Source organism: Lingula anatina, chromosome 10, assembly GCF_051362555.1.
Source record: "Lingula anatina isolate TDL-2025a chromosome 10, LinAna3.0, whole genome shotgun sequence".
In the NCBI taxonomy this organism is placed as follows: Eukaryota; Metazoa; Brachiopoda; class Lingulata; order Lingulida; family Lingulidae; genus Lingula; species Lingula anatina.
Genome location: NC_141776.1, coordinates 8,821,445 through 8,845,819, shown reverse-complemented (window position 1 = coordinate 8,845,819; position 24,375 = coordinate 8,821,445). Strand labels below are relative to the sequence as shown.

Here is a 24,375-nt window from a genome sequence, read left to right as displayed (position 1 = left end):
AACTCCCGTGAGTTTCATGACAACAGGCTTATCGGTTTTCTTTGAAATGTGTTAACAATGTTGCATATATGCTAAAAAGTGAAAAAACAGCATAAATTCTACAATAATGGCACGATCATGCTGATTTTCGAACTTGACCTGCGTTTTATGAATATTAGTCAGCTCTGTAAATATAAAGCCAAAAAGTAAAACTGTCTTCCACTTATGGTGTTAACGCTGAAAGTGCACGGCGACGGCGACATGATCGGCGACGGCGACGACAGACGCAGGTGATGGCAATATGTACAGACACATCTGTGTCTGTACATAAAAAAAAAACAAGATAAACATTAAACGCCCTAAGCTGGTTTTTTAGGAAATAACCAAAACTAAATTCATTGAACGGCCCTACTGTTAGAGATCTCAGTAATTTATTGATAGACATATTGTCCACAGCTGCCATAAGCTGGAAAGTAGATGATGTAAAGAATAGTACATTTCTCAAGACAGAACTCAGTGTCATGTTTTCCAAATGTGTCGGGAATCTAATCCGTGAAACGGGCGACCACGGCGGCCCTAAACCACAGAGGCATGCACTTAAGCCATAGGCATGCCGAGATGGGCCTCGAACTCTTGACCCACTACCCAATAATACCACCCTGGTAGCCGTACACTTTTCTACAAGTGTTTGCAAACATTTTGAATAAGTTGCAAATACAAATTTCATGAAAAGTAACAATCTGCAGATTCATTTTAATTACGTACACATCTCGTTCCCCTAGGCCTGCTACTTACAGATGCCTGTGATGAGTTGAATAACCGACTTAGAGACAGTAGTTTGACATGTTCAGTAACATATGATCAATGTAATTCTATGTAAGGATAATTAAAAATGTATATAAATATTTCAAAATGGAATCATACGCGTACGTTCTCAAAAAATTGTATGTATATTTTCTTTAATTAGACTAAAAATAAACATTACAATGTACAATACTATACATATCACTTCTCACATAAATATTTCTCAAAAACATACACATACATACATACATATCCGTATACCCTACCATGCCAATTTATTGCATGCTACATGTAACTACTGTATAAAATAAATACATATAAAGACAATCAAAGCATTATTTTTTAGTTCAGAAAAAATTCGATGTCCCTGGATTACGGATGCCCTCCATTTTTTTATTTTCTGTAAATGTATTATTTTACCTGAGAAATTAGTAGATTTACTTTCCGAGAATCTGATGTGTAAATCTGAACATTGGCTTCCTTTTCTTCCCTATTCCAGTTTTTGAGTTGTTTCCAGTTTTTGGGTTTTTTCACAACATCAAAGTTTAGGATATGTATATTATCTTTTATTTTTCAGAATTTAACACATTGAACTTCACTTGATTTCGATTGATGTAAAGTTCAGTAGGTGTGCCAGACATCTAAGCTGCTTGATCTGAACTCAAATTTAGTGAAAATTCCCCTGGTGATGGGTCGATCCTGCTAGATTGATCTAGGTATGGAAAGGGGTCTAAGTTAATCTACTGGCCAATACTTGTATTTGATGAACTGAACCAGATTTGTCCTTGCTGTCATACTGATATGAAGGTGGGCTTCTGTTGATGAATCTGGAAAAATTTCAAAATATTCTATCAGAAGGTACCCATTGCTTTAATTGATTAATATGTCTTGAAATAAAGATATTATTACACTGTAAAAGAATATATTAAATACCCAACTGCAGGAATCATTTTAGTAAGCAAAACATGGCGCTTTTTTATATTGTTCACTACGCATATGATGGAACTACTGCTGATATAGGTCTTTAGTTGTTTTGATAAAAATAAATAAATAAATAAATAAATAAATAAATAAATAAATAAAACCACAGGGAGCAGTTTTACCTAAGCTGTCAGCTGTGGTACCATATGGTCTGGAGTATGTCTGTTACCCTGATCTCCATGACAACAGGTACAGATGATCAACAATGGTGTCCAGAGTCTCAGTAACCACCCACAAGTTCTGGTTTTTGCTCACTTCTTCCACAAGAAATGTGCAAAAATTCTGAAATGAAAAATCAACAAAACATCGATCGTAGATTTGCAGGGACTCTTTCTGAGTGCAAACAGCGTTAAGTGAATGACAGGTCTCCTCTTGTTTCCATCATACTTGCATAATCAGCAGCTATTTTGTATTCTATTCAATGCCTTCAGAGACGTGTCATTCAATTAAGCTGATTGCACTTGGCGAGAGTCCAAGCACAGAGATGGATCACTCTAAGTTGACCTATGGTGTCTGTGAGAATGAACCCATAGATATCAGAATATATATAGACACAAATACAGTGTCTGTATATAAACACTCAAACAAATATCTTCTACGCTGTATGAAGCAGATTCAATGGCATCTATAGGCAAGAGAGGTGACACATGAATTGTAAAGTTCTTTTAAAAAAATCAGATATTTTTACCTCAACAGGTATGGTCTGTCTATAATAGAAGTAAAATATGTTTTTTTCCATTGTTCCAAATCTTTTGGTTTGGTTTGGTTTGGTTTTCTGACCAGCCATCAATACTACTGTGTCTGTGCTCTTTCAATATTTTAATCTATCAACTGAACACAACCATTCATTAACATTGGCAATATGAGTAAACCATCATCCTATTTACATAAAACCCAAATAGGTTCTATGATATTGATTCATATAATATTAATTCATGTTATAGGAAAAATATTATCTATTAGTAATAGTATTAGTACTAGTACATCAAACCTGTAGCCATAGCAAATATTAAGACTGGGTTCCTATACCTAGATTGATCTAACATGATTGATCCATCTTCAATGGGTTTCTCGCTCAATTGCTTCCAGCGGCTTAGATGTCTGGGATGCCTACTGAAGCTGTTAAATGATAATAAATTACCCCTTAACAGGTTCAGTAGGCATGGCAGACATCTAAGCTGCTTAAGTTGATTGCAATTTAGTGAGAATCCCCTTGAAGATAGATCGATTCACAGTTAGTATGATAGGGTCTGGGAATGGTCCCTAGGACCACATCACTTTTCTAAATGACATGAAGTTAAGCTGTTCTTTAGATCTTTTTCTATAACTATAAAAACAATTTAAGATGTGCAATGGAGTTGCCATTTTAAAGCAGGAATTCATCTAAATTAATTTTTGAAGTGATGAAAAAGAGGGCAATGCTTATTGTTTTTGCAAACTCATGACTCACCTGCATAAACACCTATCCAGTGTTGACATCATCTAGGTCTTTGAACTCTGTATTAAAGAGGATCATCACACAACCTTTCTTTAAATCCACATAATCATACCTACAGATTTTATAGTTTTTGAAATTAATAACTGTTTTCATTTAAATAAGTCGCTGATTTGGGCAAATTATCCAACAATTTATTTAATGTTTAGTTTTACAAAATAAATCATTATCAACTGCCTCAGTCAATAAATGGAATAACTATTTCACAGTTTTTTTGAAAGATCTCATTTCTATACACTAATATTTAAAAATGTTTAGCTGACAGTGAGGAGTTATTTGTCTTACAGTGACATTATGCAATTTTGTATATGCCAATAGCTTCCACTTTTTCTGTTAATCACATGGTTTCCTCCTCTCTGCTATTGCCCACATGAAAATGCAGTAGTATTGAAGTAGCAAAGAAGCATTAGTGCAGTAGTGGTGTAGAGCATATTTGCAGTAGAAATGCAGTATAGCCTACTGCAATTCTACTCCAAAAAGTACATAGGTTTGTACAGAGAGGAGCATTAAGGCAGTAGATTAGCAGCATGATAGAAGCATGTTTCAAATATGCTAATAAGCTCCCAAATCGAAGCAGATTTGAGGCATGTTTGCCGTATGATTGCAGTAGTCTACTGCGCTGGAGTGTCTACTGCGTTTTCGTGCGGGTGATCACTGCTCCCTTTCAGCCTACCTCCTTTTTTTCTTGGAATTCAAAGACTTTTCTAAATACAGGTGGAAAACAGATATTCTCCAGAAGCCTTCATGGCTACCACTGGCCAATCAGAGGAAATGTCTTCTTAATCATGGACTTATGAAACAGTGCAGCCTGAAAATATATAATAATATGTTAATTTGCAGGCGTTTGAATCGCTACAGCCCGATAAAATAGAAAACGAGATCAAGGGAGCAATGACCAGCCTAAGCAACATTTGCCATGAAGCAGCTAGAGAGGCTGGTTGCTCAGTACACAATAAATCTTCATTCAAGCATTGGTGGTGCCCACACTTGAGTCAATTGCAAGTAAAGAAAAAACTCTGGTGGCAAAATCTGGACATCAAATGGCCACCCTCAGAAAGGCGTAATTTATGACTGCAGAAACTTCTGTTGCTAGTATTCCCAAAACACAATTAACTCTGAAATAAATGAAATGAAGAATCTATTTTATACCAGGAACAAAAATAGGCTGTGGAAAAAGCTTAGGAGGAGGGACTCTGTAAAGCCAAACTTGAACTTAACTGCTACTCAATTTGCCCAATTTCATAAAGGGATTATGACGGGCAGCAAGGACCTGACCTCAGAGCAAGCTCACATCTCTTAGGTTGTTGAGATGTGCTACAAATCATTACTTGGTTCTCAAACTAATATAACAGTCACTACTCAACAAGTTATGGATAGCCTGAAAAGAAATTGTTCTCCAGCAGGCCTTCCCAACTACCAGACTCGGCACCTACGGGTCCAGTATAAACCGGTTTATCAGACCACACTACCCGTTTTCAAGGTGTGTGTCAGATCGCATTACAGAGTATCAGCCACCACACCGATTTTGCCTGGTGCGCGATGTGATAGCAATGATCCTAAGCGGGGTTGGAAAGTAGTGCATCTCATCTAGATTCATGCGCTGCTGCAATTTTCTCTGTTTATGCTAAAATCTGACAGTACCGCAATTTTTAACATAAAATTTAGGTTCGGACATAGCCAATGATGTTTTGTAAATAAGAACTTGCAAACTTATATATTAATTTAGAAAAGTAGACCTAATTTTGATAGCGGAAGCATATTCTGTCGGGGGCTATATATTTTCATGACTACCGGGATGGACGAGATTGAGGGCAGGGGTAATCCTAGAGAGGGGCTAGAAACGTCCATTGTTCTCGTCAGCGAGGCTGTCCTTTTTCAGGGTCTGTACGCACGGACAGAAAACTTAAGTATTGTGGGAATGTTACTAAGGGCCCCTTTACACTGGACGGCGTCCTTTCTGCGTCCCTTCTGCGTTCAAAAATGTGGTCAGGACGCTCAACGGTCGCCAAAGCAATTAAATCGTGTCTCAGTGTAAAGTCGTCTGCGTCCCTTGTGCGTCCTTTGAACGACCGAATCTTGATTTTACCTGTAAAACTGCGAGCAACCTGCCTGCCTCCACTGTACGTCCCCTGTGCAAACCTGTGCGTTCATTGCGATGTTGGAGCGACCATGGAACATTCTTGCTGTGTTCTCTGTACCTTCATCGGCGATCAGTGGCGTCTATTCTACGATCATTCTGCATCCTGCTTGACCGATGAGCGTTGTTTGGGCGTCCTTCTCTATATTCTAACTCATATTCTTTCATCGGTCCTAACCAGGTCATCCGATAAAGAACATTTCCAGCACACAAAACAAATAAATGGGAATAAACGCTTTAAACTATAGTGATGCAAGGTCTACATGGACTGATAAACAGTCAGACGCTCATTGTTATCCTTATAAGAAGAATTGACAGGCGCCGAAAACGAGAAAGTGTGACTGACACAACATAGAATATTTGAATCCATTTTCAAATGACGCATTCTGCAAAAAGTTCTGACAATTAATTCATCTTGTAAAAAAGGGCAAAATATTCGTTTTATAATAACCTAAAAAAATGGATCGTTTCATGAATTTTAGGGTAAAAACAATCGGAGGCTGATATGAGAACACTGTTGCCCTTAGAATTCCTGTCTGGTGAAAAATACTTCATCACGGCCCCGTTTGAGAGTGAAAAAAATGGACGATCTTTGAGTTTTCATTCTGCAACCGAAGCGATGCTTGTGCCTCCTTTCTACGACCGCGGCGATGCTTGTGCGTCCTCTCTGCGACCGCAGCGTTGCTTGTGCGTCCTCTCTGCGACCACGGCGATGCTTGTGCGTCCTTTCTGCGTCCATTGAGCGACCATCCTCCATTGCGTTCTCTCTGCGATTGTTTTGAACATGTTCAAAACATCGCGGCGTCCATGGCGTCCTCGGCGATGCTTGAACGTTCTCTGTGCGACCTTGGCGATCACTGTGCGTTCTTTGAGCGTCCGACGGCGTCCTGGCTAGTTTCATGGACGCACAAAGGACGCAGAAAGGACGCCGTCCAGTGTAAAGGGGGTTTAATGAAGCCACTGGTAGTACTAGTAGATATCAGCCTGTAGTCTTGAACAAGCGCCTCGATGACGAGTGAACAGTTGTCAAAAACAAAAGACCCAGGTGTGGTAGTTCAACTACTGTTCATGCGTTCATGCTCCTCAAGGTCACAAAACAATAACCGGTACTGACGGCTAGGCTCGTCTTAATCATATAAGTAGCTCGTTTCCACCCCCTGATTGAGGGAGTTGTATTCATACGACTTCTACTTGACGAAAACGAGGCGCGATACCCGGATGACAGGTAGGCTTACAGAATTTGTGATAGGGTATGATACTCTTTTATGCGATCTGACACACACCTTAAAAACGGGTAGTGTGGTCAGATATACCGGTTTATTCTGGACCCGTAGGTGCCGAGTCTGGTAGTTGGGAAGGCCTGTCCAGGCATCGATGACATAATTGCCGAACATATTGCCTTTGCTAAAAGCGACGTGTTATGTGATCTTTTTGCTATTCTGCATTATTCTGCGTTACAATATTGTCCAGGTCACCTTTGCAGAGGGGGTGTTAATCCCCATACTGAAAAAGCTTGGACTAAACCCAAACCATCCGAAGAACTACCAGCCAATCACCATCAGCACTACATACTCTAAACTTATTGAGTCTATAATCCTCCCCAGTGTGCCCTGTACCACTGCGGGCATGCTGGTGTTTTAATCGGAAATAACTTACATGATAATATTACCTGTGCTGATGATTTAACAATTTTTTCTACAACTGTGACTGGACTTCAAGTGCTGATTAATGTTTGTCACGACTGCTCCCTGTGCTGGAGAACAAAATTTAGTCAAAAAAAATCGAAATGTATGACAGTAAGAAAAGTCTTATTGAAAACACCCCCTTCCCGGGTCTTAGGTCTATATCCTATGGAAACGACAGCCTCTTTAAATATTCTGTGTGTGACGTTTAATAGCAACTGCACGGTGAATGACCACACGGCTCCTAGCAACCAAGGCATATTATGGAGCAATGTTGCATGGGGTGTGCTATAAGGGTCTGGACACAAAACCTAAATCGTATATATGGGGTGCACTAGTGTCCCTCCTTATAACCTACGGAACTAAGTTAACTATCTGTATGTTTAATAAAAATATACAAGACCAGAATACATTACAAAACAAACAGGTCACAAGATTCATGGGTTTATCTTCGCGATCTCATACCTCTGATCTCCTAGAAGCCATACATATTCCGAAAATTAGTTATACTTTATCTAGAAATGTAGATCGAATCACTATAACGCAGGGTAATGAGCAATTGACACACCATATATCTTAAACTTTTAATTCATCAACTGTCTCATTTTCTTAATTATTCCATAGTGAAGGGATCGTTGCTGTTAGTGAAGGACTGTTTCTTGTGTTGCGAATCCAATCTTCTGTTTGAGTGGATCAGGAACTTGAAATGCTGGCCCGGACATGCATGTGCCGGCAGGGCTGGTTGATATGAGATTCTTAGTAAACAGCCCCTGCTATCAGAACAGACTCTCAAAAGAATATATGTTGGCGGGACTGTTCTTATATATTGTATTATTTTATATATATTTATTCTTTTACTCATCTTTTAAAGGTGGTTTTAAGTAAATAAATAAACAAATAAATAAATAAATGACTACATTAAAATCATTACATCTAGCCAATTTTCATAAAAATTAAAAGAGAGGGAACTTATATATCATAAGAATTTACAAGCTAAGGTATCTGTTAGAATGTAGCAATAGTGTACATGTGTATGTGTGTGATAATAGTGTTTGTAAGTGTGTACATGTGTATGTGTGTGATAATAGTGTTTGTAAGTGTGTACGTGTGTATGTGTGTGATAATAGTGTGTACATGTGTATGTGTGTGATAATAGTGTGTACATGTGTGTGTGTGATAATAGTGTTTGTAAGTGTGTACATGTGTGTACGTCTGTGTACATGTGTGTACATGTGTGTGTGTGTGATAATAGTGTGTACATGTGTATGTGTGTGATAATAGTGTTTGTAAGTGTGTACATGTGTATGTGTGTGATAATAGTGTTTGTAAGTGTGTACATGTGTATGTGTGTGATAATAGTGTTTGTAAGTGTGTACGTGTGTATGTGTGTGATAATAGTGTTTGTAAGTGTGTAAGTGTGTATGTGTGTGATAATAGAGTGTGTAAGTGTGTATGTGTGTGATAATAGTGTTTGTAAGTGTGTACGTGTATGTGTGAGATAATAGTGTTTGTAAGTGTGTACATGTGTATGTGTGTGATAATAGTGTTTGTAAGTGTGTACATGTGTATGTGTGTGATAATAGTGTTTGTAAGTGTGTACGTGTATGTGTGTGATAATAGTGTTTGTAAGTGTGTACATGTGTATGTGTGTGATAATAGTGGTTGTAAGTGTGTACATGTGTATGTGTGTGATAATAGTGGTTGTAAGTGTGTACATGTGTATGTGTGTGATAATAGTGTTTGTAAGTGTGTACATGTGTATGTGTGTGATAATAGTGTTTGTAAGTGTGTACATGTGTATGTGTGTGATAATAGTGTTTGTAAGTGTGTACATGTGTATGTGTGTGATAATAGTGTGTACATGTGTATGTGTGTGATAATAGTGTGTACATGTGTGTGTGTGATAATAGTGTTTGTAAGTGTGTACATGTGTGTACGTCTGTGTACATGTGTGTACATGTGTGTGTGTGTGATAATAGTGTGTACATGTGTATGTGTGTGATAATAGTGTTTGTAAGTGTGTACATGTGTATGTGTGTGATAATAGTGTTTGTAAGTGTGTACGTGTGTATGTGTGTGATAATAGTGTTTGTAAGTGTGTACGTGTGTATGTGTGTGATAATAGTTTGTAAGTGTGTACATGTGTGTACGTCTGTGTACATGTGTGTACATGTGTGTGTGTGTGATAATAGTGTGTACATGTGTATGTGTGTGATAATAGTGTTTGTAAGTGTGTACATGTGTATGTGTGTGATAATAGTGTTTGTAAGTGTGTACATGTGTATGTGTGTGATAATAGTGTTTGTAAGTGTGTACGTATGTGTGTGATAATAGTTTGTAAGTGTGTACATGTGTGTACGTCTGTGTACATGTGTGTACATGTGTGTGTGTGTGATAATAGTGTGTACATGTGTATGTGTGTGATAATAGTGTTTGTAAGTGTGTACGTGTATGTGTGTGATAATAGTGTTTGTAAGTGTGTACATGTGTATGTGTGTGATAATAGTGTTTGTAAGTGTGTACATGTGTATGTGTGTGATAATAGTGTTTGTAAGTGTGTACGTGTATGTGTGTGATAATAGTGTTTGTAAGTGTGTACATGTGTATGTGTGTGATAATAGTGTTTGTAAGTGTGTACATGTGTATGTGTGTGATAATAGTGTTTGTAAGTGTGTACATGTGTATGTGTGTGATAATAGTGTTTGTAAGTGTGTACATGTGTGTGTGTGTGTATATACATGTATGTGTGCATGTATGTGTGCATGTATGTGTGCACAATTGTAGTTAAAAATTTTAGTTTTAACATGCAGTAAGCGACATCTTGTCTGGTATTGTTTGTTTTTATTGTTAATAAAAGTTTCAACATGTTTAAAAACTAAAAGTTTCTTAATGTAGATTTGTTAAAATTGTAGTTAAGAATTTTAGTTTTAACATGCAGTAAGCGACATCTTGGTGCTAAGTGATGTTGTGTTTACCTCTACCTTCTGGGTTGTTTAGCATTGTGACAAGGATTGGCATTGTTTGTTTTTATTGTTAATAAAAGTTTCAACATGTTTAAAAACTAAAAATTTGTTAATGTAGATTTGTTAAAATAATAAAGTGTGCGTGTGTGTGTGCATGTGTGTGTAATAATAGTATGTGTGTACATGTGTGTGTGTGTGTGTGTGTAATAATAGTATATGTGTGTGTTTGGGCTTGACTGTTCTATTTCTGAAATCATATGAGTAAATTAATAATGAAAATGTTTTTCCTGTCCATCTTCCAATAATCACCCATTTTAAACTTTAAGCCAGTAGACCGCAGGACCTGTGGGATATTGTGTTCCTTTTACCCCACCAGACTTCATTGCCCTGTGAATTAACAAAAGATGAAACGATAAAAAGATTGGAACCAATAGAATGTGGAGGCTGTCGAATGATTGACATAAGAACGTTTATAAAAAGCTTAAAATTAACTTGGATAAGGAAACTATTGACAAGAAATGACACAGATTGGGTTAGACTTATGATAGACACACAAAACATTAATATAAATCGACTTATTGATCGGGGAGACTTATACTTGGTTAGGTGTGCGAAAAACATGACCAATTATTTCTAGAAAGAAACCGTTCTTTATCTTGCGGATTTTAAAAGAGATATCTCAAGTTCAGATACTTTGGAAGATATTTTGAAAAAGCCTATATGGAATAGTTCAGAGGTGATGGTGGATAATAATGATATTTATTTCAAGTCTTGGAATGATAGGGGTGTAAATATAGTAAATGACCTGTTTGAAAATAGTGGAAAACTGCATTCTTTTGAAACATTTAGTTCCCAGTATGACATTAAATGTCCGTTTACATTATTTCTCGGAGTTAGGACTGCAATTACACAATGGTGGCCACAGCTAAGGGAAGAAAACGTCAAACAGACCTTAATTTATAGAAATAATCAGTAAAGAATCTAAGGGATCGCGGTCAATATATGATATATTGATTAATAATGCATATTGTAAACCGGCATCTGAGGCTAAATGGGAGATGAAAAAAGATATTGATGAAAATTTAGACTGGACCTTGATAAATAAAAATATTTTCTACTTTACGAAAGATACTACTTTAAGATGGTTTCAATATAGAATAGTACATAGAATTATTGCAACAAACGAATTTCTAAAAAGAATTAAGGTTAAAGATAGCTCATTGTGTTCTTTTTGTGAAAAGGAAAATGAAAGCATTGAACATTTGTTCTTTTATTGTGATTTGGTTCAACCGCTAAGAGAAGATTTTAAAAACTTGATAAATGAGAAATCACTCTTGAATATTAATTTTTCTTTAGCAGATATATTGTTTCTGAAAAACAATACAAAATGTGCAGCCATTAGTATACTCATACTGGTAACGAAGTATTATATATATATGAAAAAAGAATGAATGAAAAAAGATAAGATTTTCAATGTTTACAAAATAAACTAAAAAAATATTTCGAAATGGAAAAATACATGTATATAAGTAATGGAAAATATGTAGAATATACTGAATGATGGAATCTGTTACATAATGTGCTTCAGTGACCTCACATTGTGATTATTTCCCACTGTATACATTTTACATATGCTTACGAAATGCTATATGATGATTGATATTACTGATATTTTTGACAATATTTTGTACGATTCCTCTGTATGCTTAATAAAAACAAGGCAGCAAAGCTGTCAAATGTATAGACAAAAAGCAGACAATAACAATGCACAAAATAGGCTACTGTCAATTCTGATGCAAAAGTACATTATGCTTAACTGCAAATTCAACATCAAAATTTAATTATGCTCAACAGGTAATACCAATGTAAGTAAAATGTGTAACAAGCATAAGGCTTCAGGCCCATGGAAGTTCAAGTTCACACTTTGAAAATGCCAGAATGAGAACAAGGCAGCAAAGCTGTCAAATGTACAGACAAAAAGCAGGTAATAACAAAATAGGCTACTGTCAATTCTGATGCAAAAGTACATTATGTTAAACTGCAAATTCAACATCAAATTTTAATTATGCTCAACAGGTAATACCAATGTAAGTAAAATGTGAAACAAGCATAAGGCTTCAGGCCCATGGGAGTTCAAGTTCACACTTTGAAAATGTAAAACTTCCAGAAAAAGAAGTCAATTAGACTGCTTTTCCAACTCAGGCTACATTTTAGTCCTGTATTTCTTTTTTGAAAGTTTGGCAATCATAAGTAACATGGTTTTCCCATAATGGTCATCATGGCAGCAGCACCCAAAATTGTGTTTTCTTCTATTCTGATGCAAAATTACATAATGGTTAACAGCATAATGACAATCAATTTTTAATAACAAAATATATGTATCATGGATTTTCAGAAAATGTGACTAGCCTGGGTCTTCAAGCCTGTGGAACTTCAAAGTCACACCTTGAAAATGCCAATGTGTGAAAAATTAAATTTTCACAAAAAAACTGTTTAACTGGCAGATTGCATTGCCTACTGAAGCTGTATTTTAGTCCCATGTTTCTTTCCTGTAAGTTTGAGAGCAGTAAGTGACATGGTTTTTCTTAAAAGGTAATCATGGGAGCAGTGCCCAAAATAGGTTTTTTTCAAATTTTGATGCAATATTACATAATGTTTAACAGCATAATGACCATCAATTTTTAATAATAAAATATTAGTATCATGGATATTCAGAAAATGTGACTAGCAAAGGTTTTCAGGCCCATGGAACTTCAAAGTCACAACTTGAAAATGGCAAAATGTAAACAAATGTTGTTGTTCTGAAATGTTTTTTTCCCCATTTTTAACAATTTTTAACATAAAACAAAATTAACAGTTTACTGCCATTTTTATATGATCAACTAAGAAAATTGATGAGATGAGAAACATATCAATAGAGCAGTGTAAATGTCCAATTTCTTTCATTCTGAGATTCTGAACATAATGATGATTGAATCTGACAAACTGCAATGATATGAGTTTATTTCCATTTTTGAAACTTTATTACACAATACACGATAACATGTTTACCATCATTTTTACAAAATCAACTAACAATGTTGTAAAGATGCAGGAAATGTCAACCAAACACTTTTACGTATCTTATTAGTTTAATAATGAGACTGTTAACATGCCTAAAAATTGAATCTGAGGAAATGTGAAAAAACAGCATACCTTCTAAAATAATGGCACGATTATGCTGATTAACGAACTCAATCTGCATTTTAGTAAATTTGACCACTCCTGTGACTTTCATAACAATTGGCCCATCTGTTTTTCTTATATTGTGTTTACAGTGTTGCATATATGCTGAAAAGTGTAAAAAACAGTATAACTAGTAAAATAGTGGCCCGATCAGGCCGATTTTCGAACTTGACCTGCGTTTTAGTAAGATTGATTACTCCTGTGAGTTTCATGACAACAGGTCTATCGGTTTTCCTTGAAATGTGTTAACAGTGTTGCATATATGCTAAAAAGTGAAAAAACAGCATAACTACTAAAATAGTGGCCCGATCATGCTGATTTTCGAACTTGATCTGCATTTTAGTAAGATTGATTACTCCTGTGAGTTTCATGACAACAGGTCTATCGGTTTCCTTGAAATGTGTTAACAGTGTTGCATATATGCTAAAAAGTGAAAAAACAGCATAAATTCTACATTAATGGCCCGATCATGCTGATTTTCGAACTTGACCTGCATTTTATGAATATTAGTCAGCTCTGTAAATATAAAGTCAAAAAGTAAAACCGTCTTCCACTTATGGTGTTAACGCTGAAAGTGCACGGCGACGGCGACGGCGACATGATCGGCGACGACAGACGCAGGTGATGGCAATATGTACAGACACATCTGTGTCTGTACATAAAAATAAAAATTTCACAAAAAACTGCATAAATTCAATAATAAATGATAACCCAATTAAGCTGGCTTTCTAATTTTGAACTGCATGCCCATCCTAAAAATCATACTTGTAAGTTGAAAATAATAATAAGTAACACAGTTTTCTTTTCATGATGTTTGTAGTAACAGTGCAAAAAGATTTTTGTCAATTTTGATGTAACATTACATAATAAATTACAGAATAATTATCACCAATTTTTGATTATTGACTATAAATAGCATGGACATGTAGAAAATTTGATTACCATGGGAGCTTCGAGTCCCACAATGAATATGCCAACATGATAAAAATGAATATTTCACTAAAATGTATAACTTCCAGAAAGAGAAGCCAATTAGACTGCTTTTCCAACTCGAGCTGCATTTTAGTTCTGTGTTTCTTTTTTGAAAGTTTGACAATCATAAGTAGCATGGTTTTCCCATGATGGTCATCAAGGCAGCAGCACCCAAAATTGGGTTTTCTTCTATTTTGATGCAATATAACGTAAAGCTTAACAGCATAATTACCATCAGTTTTTAATAATAAAATATACGTATCATGGATTTTCAGAAAATGTGACTAGCATGGGTCTTCAAGCCCGTGGAGATTCTAAGTCACACCTTGAAAATGCCAATATGTGAAAAATTAAATTTTCACAAAAAAACTGTTTAACTGCCAGAAAAATTCACCAAATAGACTGCATTGCCCACTGAAGCTTTATTTAAGTCCCATGTTTTTTTCCTTTAAGTTTGAGAACAGTAAGTGACGGTTTTCCTTAAATGGTCATCATGGGAGCAGTGCCCAAAATAGAGGTTTCTTCAAATTTTGATGCAATATTACATAATGTTTAACAGGATAATAACCATCAATTTTTAAAAATAAAATATTAGTATCATGGAAATTCAGTAAATGTGACTAGCAAAGGTCTTCAGGCCCATGGAATTTCAAAGTCACACCTTGAAAATGCCAAAATGTAAACAAGACCGGCTGTCCTGAAATGTGTTTTTCTCCATTTTTAACAATTTTTTAACATATAACAAAATTAACAGTTTACTGCCATTTTTATATGATCAACTAAGAAAATTGATGAGATGAGAAACATATCAATAGAGCAGTGTAAATGTCCAATTTCTTTCATTCTGAGATTCTGAACATAGTGAATGATTGAATCTGACAAACTGCAATGATATGAGTTTATTTCCATTTTTGAAACTCTATTATATAATACATGATAACAAGTTTACCATCATTTCTACATAATCAACTAACAATGTTGTAAAGATGCAGAAAATGTCAAACAAACACTTTTACGTATCTTATTAGTTAAATAATGAGACTGTTAACATGCCTTAGAATTGAATCTGAGAAAATGTGAAAAACAGCATAACTTATAAAATAATGGCCCGATTATGCTGATTTTCAAACTTGACCTGCATTTTAGTAAGATTGATTACTCCTGTGAGTTTCATGACAACAGGCCTATCGGTTTTCCTTGAAATGTGTTAACAGTGTTGCATATATGCTGAAAAGTGAAAAAAAAGCATAACTACTAAAATAGTGGCCCGATAATGCTGATTTTCAAACTTGATCTGCATTTTAGTAAGATTGATTACTCCTGTGAGTTTCATGACAACAGGCCTATTGGTTTTCCTTGAAATGTGTTAACAGTGTTGCATATATGCTGAAAAGTGAAAAAACAGCATAAATTCTACAATAATGGCCCGATCATGCTGATTTTCGAACTTGAACTGCGTTTTATGAATATTCATCAGCTCTGTAAATATAAAGCCAAAAAGTAAAACTCTCTTCCATTTAGAGTGTTAACACTGAAAGTGCACGGTGACGGTGACAGCGACAGCGACATGGACGGCGATAACGGCGACGACAGACACAGGTGATGGCAATATGTACAGACACATCTGTGTCTGTACATAAAAAGTATACATCCTCCAATCCAGAGTATATTGTACAAAATTCTAAAAAAAAAAAAAAAAAACGTTTTACTTGATCAGAATATATCAATGAGCTTTCATTTTTCTCTAATATATTCTAATAAGTCAACTTCTAACTGAGACCATGCTAGTATATTTCCCAGCCTTATGAAATAAACTATTTCCACCAAATACAGTACATACAAAAGGGCAAAGCATTTTAGGCAAAAGTCAAGTACCCTACTAGAGGATCAGAGAGGTGATACTGCCTCCGGGTATTGTACTATACGCCAGCTTGAGTAAGTGCATTCGTATGAAAAGCAAGACAAAAACAAGGCAGCAAAGCTGTCAAATGTACAGACAAAAAGCAGAAAATAAAAATGCAGAAAATAGGTCATTTTGTCAATTTTAATGCAATAATAAATAATTATGGAATAACAGAACAGTCAATCAACAATGAATTTTAATCATGCATAAATGGTAATTAGGTCAATAAAATTACAGTGTCAGGACCATGAGAGTTCAAATTCACATAATGAAAATCCCAATATGTGAAAAATTATGACAGTACATAAAATAATATTACATATTGTTTAAAGACATAAACACCAATACAAATGCTTGTGTGGAAATACAGAAAATGTACAGAGCTTCAGGTGAATGGGAGTAAGAAGTCACACCTTGAAATGCCAGTGTTTGCAAAAAAATTAAAAAAGAAATAATAACAAAAAATATTCCAATAAAGCTGCTATTCAAACTTTTAATCTAGCTGTGTTCATATGATATAAATAACCCCATTGAGTTTGAAGATAATAATTCAGTGTTATTCATCTATAGCATTTATGTTGGCATTACACGAAATATTTTTTCTTTTGTAACTTAGTTGCAATATTAAACTACATTTACCTGCATAATTATCACCGATTCCTAATTATGTGACACTGTTAATTTAGGCTATTACAAACAGTATCTGGCAGAGAGCTAAACCTATGGAAATCTCAACATGTGTGTTTTATGTAATCTCATTTAATGGTATCTTGAAACTTAATTAGGCAAGTGATCTAAACGTTCTGAACGCTAGTGATTACCCAAGGGAACAATTACAGACTGGCCATCCATTGTATCCATATAACACCAAGGACTATGTAAGAAATAAAAATTTCATAAAGAACTACATTGCTTCCAAAACAGAAAACAATCAAACTGATTTTCCAACACAAGCTGTGCTTCAGTCCAATGAATCTTTTCAGACAGTTTGAGAATCATAAGTAACTACCCTCTACCAGGGCCACAGTTATTATTCTGTGGACATTTTTGGTGAGGCGACCCTGTAACATTTGGCCAGATGGGAGCAATCAAATCTGCACGCACGATGATAGCATTGTACCTGCTCTGCAGGAGCTCAGTGAGAGCTGGGCTTAACATCGATGTGATTACCGCTTGTTACGCAACCTGCCTTGTGTTGTCTGTCTTGTGTTTTGTAAGTTTCAAGCCAAAAAGTAAAATGGTTTTCTACTTATCGTGTTATCGGTGCTGCATATATGCTGAAAAAAGTGAAAAAACAGCATAACTTCCCTAAAAATGGCCCGATCATGCTGATTTTCGAACTTGACCTGCGTATTATGAATATTCATTAGTTCTGTAAATTTGAATACAAAATGTAAAACGGTATTCCACTTATCGTGTTATCGCTGAGTGCACGGTGACGGCGATGGCGACGACAGACGCAGGTGACGGCTATATGTACAGACACATCTGTGTCTGTACATAAAAATGAATGAATTCAAAATTGTATACAATATTTCAAAACATATATGTGTGAAGAACAAAAAATCACGACTGTGAGTCTGTCTCAACTGAAATTCAATTTTTAAATTTTACCATGTCTTTAACATTATGCAAAGACCCCTCAATGGTAACGTATGTTTATGTTCCAAAAAACTGTACGGTAACGTATGTTCTTGCCACTTAATTTTCATTTTTATGCCGCGTTCCGATATATTTTTTAATGGTTCAGTCATGGTAAATTAATCATGACGTAAGGACGTTTTTACAAATATTTAAACTGTATCTCAAGGGGCTTTGCGTCATCACTTATACTAGGTAACATACGTTCCCTAGAAAAATTGTCAAAATGTTTCATTTTGTTCAAATACTTGTGTGCAAGAGATACAATGTTTTCTTTTGCTGACCGAACAATATATTGTGGTTCCATGATAGTTTGACATTTCTGATATAGTATTTGGATCATGAAGGGAAATTTTTTTATTTAATGCTTATTTTACAGTAGGTAGGGTGTATTTTCCCCATTTTTTTAAATATTCTGTGACAAGCAAACTAAAGTCGCTCAAAAACAATTAACTGCTCTATACAGAAGATTATTATCATTTTTAGCAACGTTATACTTGTAGGAGATAAATCAATGAACAAAACCAGTGATGACTGAATTTTCAAAGTGAGTAGAACGTTTCACAGTTGGACGTTTTGTATTTGTGACAGTAACGTATGTACCTTTTTGGGGTTAAATGATGAATTATTTTTAATTATTCATGGTTCCAGGAGAGTGAAAATTTAATACAAGCTTCTTCATGTGGGACCCTAAAATAATCAAACACAGTTAGCAATCTGTGCAGTAAATATTTTAAATAACATGCTTGTGATATCAATTGCACGTCTATATTGGGTTTGGGCGATTACCGTATTTCACATCTTATATTCACCACCACACTGTACTTTTTGATACAGCACAACTCGTATACCATTTTAAAAAAAAACAAACGAACAAAAAATGACACCACTTCCAGTGTTGCGCTTGGGATTATGCCGGTTATGCCGGTTTTCGAATTCTGCCTGTATATCACGAATGTTCATCAGTTTTGCAAGCAGTTTTCCACTTAATAATATCATGTTGACACTGAAAGTGCACAGAGACAACAAAAATGTTGGGGACAACTACAACAGATGCAGGTAATGGCTACATATACAGGCACAATGTGTCTGTACATAAAACAGAGAAAATAATAAATTCAAAGAAATCATCTGATTGAATAATATAATAAGCAAGTGAAAAAAGCAATGTATTCCGAATAATATCATTATAACACCACTTGATGTCACAATGTTCAATCTCTTACCAAAATGCAGCAGCGCTTGTTGACGTTAAAATGCTTCATGTATTCCCATAATGCAACTGCAATTGTTGATGTCACAATGCTCAATGTATTCCCATAATGCAACTGCAATTATTGTTGTTGTTGATGTCACAATGATCAATGTACAGGTATTCCCATAATGCAACTACAATCACTGCTATTGTTGATGTCACAATGCTCAATGTATTCCCATAATGCAACTGCAATTATTGATGTCACAATGCTCAATGTATTCCCATAATGCAACTGCAATCATTGCTATTGTTGATGTCACAATGCTCAATGTATTCCCATAATGCAACTGCAATTATTGCTATTGTTGATGTCACAATGCTCAATGTATTCCCATAATGCAACTGCAATTGTTGATGTAACAATGCTCAATGTATTCCCATAATGCAACTGCAATTGTTGATGTCACAATGCTCAATGTATTCCCATAATGCAACTGCAATTATTGCTATTGTTGATGTCACAATGATCAATGTATTCCCATAATGCAACTACAATTACTGCTATTGTTGATGTCACAATGCTCAATGTATTCCCATAGTGCAACTGCAATTATTGATGTCACAATGCTCAATGTATTCCCATAATGCAACTGCAATTGTTGATGTCACAATGCTCAATGTATTCCCATAATGCAACCACAATTGTTTATGTCACAGTGCTATACTTGGAACTACTCGGATGTCTCCGCACTCGACAATAACCTCGGACGTGATACGAAGGCATCCATATTGATTGTTGGGAAGGAACTACTTTCAACCTTTTACCATAGCCCATTGGTAAAACAGCCAAAGTACATGTATCATGTACATAGTACAAATATTTCAACGTCTGTATCTGTTTATCCTTTAAATAAAAGTCAATCCTAGTGCATTGTTTGGCAAACTGTAAAGCATCATAAAAATCAGTGGTATTGACAGCCATCTTTATGAGTGGAATAAACGATTAAGTGAGAAGGCATTTCCGGCGAACAAAATGCTTGGATTTGGTGCATATTTCTCCGCCTATCACATCCGAGGTTAGTATGGAGCTTGCGGAATGAGACAAGGATTGCCGATTGACAGTGCTAAATGTATTCTTATAATGCAACCACAATTGTTGATGTCACAATGCTCAATGTATTCCCATAATGCAACTGTAATTATTGATGTTACTATGCTCAGTGTCCCTTGGCTGGTTGAATTGAACCGAGATTAAATTTCTGTGCCCCTGCAGGGTAGACGCGTATGAGAGTTGGAGAGACCATTACAGGATTAATCAGTCTTCCTTTCATGTAGGTCCAACATTTTTAGGTCATGGCCTAGCTAGCACTCGGCTCTTCTCATTCTGAATGGTCCCTATGTATAATACAACAGCAACAGTTGAAATCACAATTTTCTATGTCTTCCCATTATAAAACAGCAATTATTGTTATTTAAATGCTCATTGAAAAAAAAAAAAACACACACACACACACATTCTCTCCCATTCTGTCTGTCTCTATCTCCTTTCTCTCTCCACCCTGTTCTCTTCCTCTTACTGAAACTCTCTCACTGACTCTCTCAAACACCCTCTCTCTCTCTTTCTCTCTCTCTCTCTCAAACACACACACACTCTCTCTCTCACTCTCCTCTCTCTGTCTCTTTCTTTCTCTTTTGCCCTTTTACTCTCTCTCTCTCTCTCTCTCTCTCTCTCACAGACACACACACACACACACACATACACACTCCCATTTATTTTATTTATTTATAAAACTAATTATTATGAAATGGATCACAACCAAAATCCAGTTTTTTGTTTCTTGGCCTCTTCAGTTTCTACAAATGTCATCAAACTCTATTTATAACTTTTTGCATAATGTTTCTAGTATTCTAGGACAACTTCCCCCAGGACAATTCTCCCCCAGACAATTCCCCCCAAGGAATATATATTTATATACAAATATAAAGTAAAAAGTATAAAGTTTAAAACATTTCATCCATTCTATTAATATTTTAGTGTGATAATACAACTTCATCATAAAACAAATTATTTTATAACAAATTCCTTTTTCATTGAAAACAACTTCAAGTACAGAAAGTTTTATTAAATATCTAATGAAAGTATAACCACCTATCCTCCAGGTAAAGGTGGGGTACACAGAGGAACAGGTAAACAGATGCTTTATGAATATTTTTAGTGTTTGGGGTAGTGGGTAGGTGGGTAGTGGTCAAGTAATTAAAAGTGATAATCATAAGAACAAACAAACTCAGTAAAAAAACACAACCTGATTCGTGGAAGTAATAAATTATGATTTAAAATCTGTCACTGGGCAAAAATTAGTTCTTAATCTTAATTACTAAATATGTCAATTGCATGTCAAGTAATAAACTTGCAGATAATCATTATTCATATTTTGCTCCATTTGTCTGTCCTCCACTATAGATTGTAAAATGTTACGAATTGTTGCAATTCACACATGGTGCATTTCTACAATCCCTCTTCGCTCTCAGTTCAAAGAGTGTCTTTTTAATATTTCAAGTTGTTATCAAGTGAATACAACAGTCCACCTAACACTGGCAACATTCTGTATCAGTTAAACATAAGGAATGCTGAGCTGTAGTCAACAAATGAAATTCTATCATCATCATTATCATCATCATCATAATGATAATTATAATAATTATAATAATAAATCAATATATACTTGAACGAATCAAATGTCAAAACATGGGAAATTTAGTGGTTAAAAAAAGGTTACAACCCATCCCTCTGCTCTCACTGGTTTTTATATGCAGAATTAATTACTGATTAAGATATCATATACAAATTTAGCACTGCTACAAAAATCTATGAAAATGTAAATATGACACTGACAGTGACCTCTGTATTGTGGTCAACTGATGACCCCCATCACTAATGGTCAGTTTACCTGAGTGTCCCTAATTCTGTCGTCCTGACTTGTTGACCACTGTCCACTACAAGTGACCCACTCATAGTTCTCAAGAACTGGTTGCCGGGTAGAAATAGTGTGGAAGCACATAGCTTTTCTTCTTCATTTACGCCCTGTAGCACAGACAGTACATATCAGAATCGTCAATAGGAGTGCTAACGCATGAATTTTCGTGCTATTACGCCCTGGAGCCGAGGAATTAACCCTCTCTTAACTCACCACAGCTCCTATGTGTACGTATCGGTTCTCATGCTGCCACAACGTGCTGGATTCTCTGCATTTCCCGGGAGTTGAAGAGTTAACGAGGTCAGCGCCATTTTAGGGAGAGGCAGATGAAATAGAAATGTCTCACGATATCTGCAAAATATGTGCACTGTGAAATTAAAGAATTGGGATCCGTTTTTCAACTTTCTAAAATATTGTAATATACTTTGCTTTTAGTAACTTTATTTATGTCAAATATTTTTTGGTAACTTGATCAAGTTCTCTGATCATCTTCCCCCTAAAATGTTCCACACTAGAAAAAATCGATAATCGTATGGCAGTATTATACAGGCAATTGACCTACTTCACCAGCTGGGCGGCAATCATCACTATTTTACACTTTTATGACCTGGGAGAGATTACGTCATATACACTTGGGATATGATGGTTATTTGTGATTGTTTAACTAATAAATTGCGCGTATTGATAAAATATTCATAAGTGTTTCAGTGAAAAAGGAACATTTATATTTGAAAATTATGAAAAAATGTGTATTGAACCCAAAACAAACAAAAAACTGCATTTTTCTCTTATATGCAAATTAGATTGTCTTCAGTTATAAAGTTGACAGGAAGCGATGCTCAAACTAGAGATTCCAAAGGTGGCGATCTTAATTAATCCTTATTATGATATTAAATCATTCGATAATATTTTTATCAGTAAAAATATGACTTTCCTGGAGATTTTCCTGAAGAATTTTTTTCTTATTGCGAACTCGTTCCTGGGATGAATTTAGTAACAGCCAGAAGGGCCTGAGAGTACTCTTCCCAGTGGGCAGACAACGTGTACCCTTTACACACTGTTAGATTATTCATATATGTATTCTGTATCCCTTTACCTTTTTATGAATTAACGATTCCTAATATTGAGGTGCTTATAAAAAGCGATTTCTATATAGGCCTATCTTTATTGAGGGAATGATAATAAAGTACCGGGGGGGGGGGGGGGGCGGAAACAGTAGGGATGGGTTACATTCATTTGGTCTACTAAAAGACTAGGGGTGGGCCCCAAAAATTGAGCCATGCATTAAGGATGGGCCACATGCTAACTAGGATTTATTTTGGCACCAACTATGTGCAATTTTTGAGAACAACAATACTACACTTGGTCGAAGTAAAACAATCTAAAAGAGGTCTGTTTCTGGTTCTTCTTTTTTACAAGCAGTTTTTAAAACAAACAACAAAAGTTTCTTGTATTTATTAGAGAACAGTTATAAAAGCGTATCACTGACAAAGCCTGCCACCCAGTAATTCATTTACAAACATATCCATAGCTGCCGTACCATAAAGTATTCTACCCAGGAAACTCCCTTGTGCAAAGAATACGTTTCCAAAGACAGGATTAATACACATCATTTTTTCCAAATAGTTGTCGGTTTAACAGATTTTGCATCTGTTGGGAATCAAACACAGACTGCCCGCGTGGCAGGCCAGCATTATTCCATTGAAGCTCGCGTGCTTCTAAGACGTAAATTTGCCCGGATGGCCCTGCCCCCCCCCCCTCCCCAATAATCCTTCCGTGATGCTTTCAAACTTTTGTGCAAGTTTAAGTTATACTGGAATGTTCTGTATTTTAAATGAGTTACTGACACCAATTTCATTAAAAGTGGCAATCTACACTTCTATTTAATGTCGCAAGGTATTGTTATTGACATCCCTGTATCTTCTGCTTCATGTATGTACACATTATGTACACACTAATGTGTACATATATGTATTAAGGCGAGGAAGGGTGTGTCTGTTACTGGACTTCTGTCATTAGATCTCCTTTTGTGTAAGCTTTACCTTACGTGTATTTCAAGTACTGATGCAAATTAAATGACCATAATTAAAAACGTATAAAATATTTACATCCATTTTGATTCAAATACTGACGTAGCAGGTACGAATGTTAACTTGATTGTCAAAAAAAGTTTCACTCAGTACTTTTTATTACTATTCATTCAAACCAATGGTTATAATTGGGTTTTCTCCATGAAAGGAATTAAATTCAAATACCAGATTTTGACCGTTAGTTCTGAACTCTCGAAATGAGGCATAGTCTGTTTATGATTCTGAAAACACGGTATTATGGTGTGGGTGGGGGTATGTCTTGGAGACTGCTTTCTCTCTGTGCTCCAGATCTCGCTTTCGTGAAATCGAATAATTCGTGATTTATATGTA

The 24,375-nt window shown here is 35.6% G+C and overlaps 1 long non-coding RNA gene across 3 annotated transcripts; it reads right to left on the bottom strand.

Moving 5' to 3' along the window:
- Nucleotides 1–931: 931 nt before the first annotated feature.
- Nucleotides 932–22,446, bottom strand: LOC106156119 (uncharacterized). Of its 3 annotated transcripts, XR_015331434.1 has the most exons (7): nucleotides 22,169–22,446; nucleotides 21,929–22,062; nucleotides 19,009–20,375; nucleotides 3,933–4,067; nucleotides 3,215–3,314; nucleotides 1,887–2,046; nucleotides 932–1,610 (listed from the first exon to the last, which is right to left on the bottom strand). It is a non-coding gene; the product is annotated as an uncharacterized LOC106156119 (long non-coding RNA). The 3 variants fall into 3 exon arrangements; XR_015331433.1 differs by lacking the exon at nucleotides 22,169–22,446 and having other exon boundaries at nucleotides 21,929–22,160; XR_015331435.1 differs by lacking the exons at nucleotides 19,009–20,375; nucleotides 22,169–22,446 and having other exon boundaries at nucleotides 21,929–22,160.
- Between the last annotated feature and the right edge of the window lie 1,929 nt (nucleotides 22,447–24,375).